The following is a 3,802-nucleotide window of genomic DNA, read 5'->3' as shown; positions in this document are numbered from 1 at the left end:
GGGCAAACAGTGGAAATAGTGGCAGACTTTTTTTTTTTTTTTTTTTTTGGGGGGGGGGGGGTTCCAAAATCACTGCAGCCATGATATAAAAAGATTCTTACTCCTTGGGAGAAAAGTTATGACCAGCCTAGACACCATATTAAAAAGCAGAGACATTGCTTTACCAACAGAGGTCTCCCTAGTCAAGGCTATGGTTTTTCCAGTAGTCATGTATGGATGTGAGAGGTAGACTATAAAGAAAACCAAGTGGCGAATAATTGATACTTTTGAGGTGTGGTGTTGTAGAAGACTCTTGAGAGTCCCTTGGTCTGCAAGGAAATCCAACCAGTTCATCCTAAAGGAGATCAGTGCTGGGTGTTCATTGGAAGGACTGATGTTGAAGCTGAAACTCCAATACTTTGGGCACCTGAAGCAAAGAGCTGACTCATTGGAAAAGACCCTGATGCTGGGAAAGATAGGGGGCATGAGGAGAAGGGGAAGACAGAGGATGAGATGGTTGGATGGCATCATCCAACGCTTGCACTCAATGGACATGGGTTTGGATAACTCTGGGAGTTTTTGATGGACAGGGAGGCCTGGTGAGCTGCTGTTCATGACGTCTCAAAGAGTCAGATATGAATGAGCGACTGAACTGAACTTATAGTTGTATGAAATGGGTAGGGACTTTACATGTGAATCTCCCTACATTACAGTAAGTCATATACATTTGGGAGAAGTCAATGGCAACCCACTCCAGTACTCTTGCTGGAAAATCCCATGGACGGAGGGGCCTAGTAGGCTACAGTCCAGTGGGGTCAGGAAACCTGAGCGACTTCACTTTCTTTTTTTTTTTTTTAATTTTTTCTTTTTTCTTTATTTATTTTTCCATTTATTTTTTATTAGTTGGAGGCTAATTAATTAGCGACTTCACTTTCACTTTTCACTTTCATTCATTGGAGAAGGAAATGACAACCCACTTCAGTGTTCTTTCCTGGAGAATCCCAGGGAAGGCACAGCCTGGTGGGCTGCTGTCTTTGGGGTCTCACAGAGTCGGACACTACTGAAGCGACTTAGCAGCAGCAGCAGCAGCATATACATTTGAGACAGACACACACCGTGAGTACTGCTTGATCTGATTAGGCCACCTTGAATACATACTTAGCAATTAATAAAGCCTCAGGCTCTGGCTATAGTCAGCCTTCTTTTTCTATTCCTTTCCTATGTGGTTACTGTCGGTTTATATCTGTAAATAATCTAGTTATTACCTTCTGATTCTACATCATTGACTCTGTATCCTTCATCAAGAAGCATCAGTCAAACATGAACACAGGAATCAGGTTATAACTTCTACAGTGAATGGAGACTCTAGAGAATCCCCTCCTGTTCTGAACCGCTTGCTATAAAAAATTTTGCTTCTTTCCTTATAGAGTCAGTCACTTCCATGCTGGAGTCAGAGGTTCTGGGTTAAAATTCCAGAGCTAGCATCTGTTATTTCTTTATTTTTTTCTCTTTAAGCATGGGCTTTCTACCAGTAAAACTGGGTAATAAGATCTAATGTGGACTGTTTCTTAGCCACTTAACTCTGAACAGCTGCTTCCTTGCATTATTTAACTTAGTCATCATAACAGTACATATTAGAAGGTATTACTTATTTTTGTCAGCTTCTATTCTTGTTTTTAAATAATGAGTGATAAGAAAGCCAACTTAACACATGGATATTTATTATGTATTAGTCTACAGTAAGGTGTGTGCCCAATGACGTTTCTTTTTTTTTTTTGAAGAATGAATTAGTTGATTTTAAAGTCTCAATTTTTTTAGATTTTAAAGAAATAACTAGGAGTATAGTCATGACCCAAGCACTTCTTCAGTTTTGTCTTATTTCTCCTTCTACTACAGATAAGGAAGTCACCTGATCACAGATGGCATGCACCCATGCACATGGCAGGCATGATCAATAAACTGCTCTTTTCCTTTCCTCAGAACATGGATGTGGCTTCAGAATTCTCACAATTCGCTCCAGGAAACCACTACTATTAGCGTATGACCAGAGTTGGCATTTGAGATAACAACTATTTCTATCCAGGTGGATCACTACTCTTCTACATTGAAGCTCTATCTTAAAACATTTAACAATTTATCTAAACTTCAATTCTTCCTGGTATCCCCCACCACCTTCAACAAATTTCTAGCTTTGTGTTCTCAATGAAAAAGCAAGCACAAGAACATAAGTCAATTTTTCACATGGATGCACCAATTTGTTGATGACTATGGTGACTCCCAAAACTGGTCTTAGACACAGTTGTCTTTATTCTAACTGTAGATTCTACATGCTCACTGAGGTACCTTTCATCTTTTCCTTGGAAATTATGCAAAACCAAAGCTTTGTAACTGAGTTTTTCCTCCTGGGGCTTTCACAGAATCCAACCATGAAGAAAGTAATATCTGTTGTATTTTTGTTCATTTACATTGCAACTGTCAGGGGCAACTTGCTAATTGTGGTGACCATCAGTAGCAGCCCAGCATTCCAGGGCTCCTCCATGTACTTCTTCCTCACTTTTCTGTCCTTCCTGGATGCATGCTTCTCCTCTGTCATCATCCCAAAGATGATTGTGGACTCTCTCCTTTGGAAGAAAACCTTTTCCTTCGAAGGCTGCATGACCGAGCTCTTTGCTGAACACTTCTTTGCTGGGATGGAGGTGATTGTCCTCAGTGCCATGGCCTATAACCACTATGTGGCCATCTGCAAACCCTTGCACTATTCTTCTATCATTAACTGCAGACTCTGTGCCCTTCTGATGGTGGTAGCCTGGACAGGGGGCATCCTGTATTCCATGATACAGATTCTCTTCATTTTCCAGCTGCCTTTCAGTGGTCCCAACATCACTGATCACTTTGTGTGTGACTTTTACCCACTGCTAGAGCTTGCGTGCACTGACACTCACACCATTGGCCTTTTGGTAGTCACCAACAGTGGGTTTTTCAGAATCTTAATATTCTCCTTGTTGCTTATCTCCTATGGGGTCATCCTGCTGTCTCTGAGAGCCCATAGCTCTGAAGGGCAGCAGAAAGCCCTCTCCACCTGTGGGATCACACATTGCTGCTGTGGTTTTGTTCTTTATCCCGTGCATATTTATGTATGTATGACCTCCATATTCTTTTTCCTTTGACAACATGGTAGCCATATTTTACACCATCCTAACTCCCTTGTTCAATCCTTTGATTTAAACTTTCAGGAACAAAGAAGTGGAAAGTGCCATGAGGAAAGTGTGGAATAGGATAACGGTGGCTTCTAATGAAAAATAAAACATTTAAAGTTGAATAAAAATTCAAATTTTCTAATCAGACAAAATGTTATATGGATGAGCATTGTTTGACAGGGGTTGACTGTGGGGAACACAATAAACTGTGGAAAATTCTGAAAGAGATGGGGATACCAGACCATCTGACCTGCCTCTTGAGAAACCTATATGCAGGTTAGGAAGCAACAGTTAGAACTGGACATGGAACAACACATTGCTTCCAAATAGGAAAAGGAGTATATCAAGACTGTATATTGCCACCCTGCTTATTTAACTTATATGCAGAGTACATCACGACAAATGCTGGGCTGGATGAAGCACAGCTGGAATCAAGATTGCCAGAAGAAATATCAATAATCTCAGATATGCAGATGACACTACCCTTATGGCAGAAGTGAAGAACTAAAGGGTCTCTTGATGAAAGTGAAAGAGGAGAGTGAAAAAGTTGGCTTAAAGATCAACATTCAGAAAACTAAGACCATGGCAACCAGTCCCATCACTTCATGGCAAATAGATTGGGAAAC

At 40.7% G+C, this 3,802-nt stretch overlaps 1 pseudogene; it reads left to right on the top strand.

Moving 5' to 3' along the window:
- The first annotated feature begins 2,345 nt into the window (after positions 1–2,345).
- LOC133043408 (olfactory receptor 4C15-like) lies at positions 2,346–3,291 on the top strand (annotated as a pseudogene).
- The last annotated feature ends 511 nt before the right edge of the window (positions 3,292–3,802 follow it).

The sequence above is a fragment of the Dama dama genome, chromosome 22 (genome assembly GCF_033118175.1).
Source record: "Dama dama isolate Ldn47 chromosome 22, ASM3311817v1, whole genome shotgun sequence".
Classification (NCBI taxonomy): Eukaryota; Metazoa; Chordata; class Mammalia; order Artiodactyla; family Cervidae; genus Dama; species Dama dama.
Note: the sequence above shows the minus strand (reverse complement) of the source record. Positions and strands in the feature narration are given on the sequence as shown.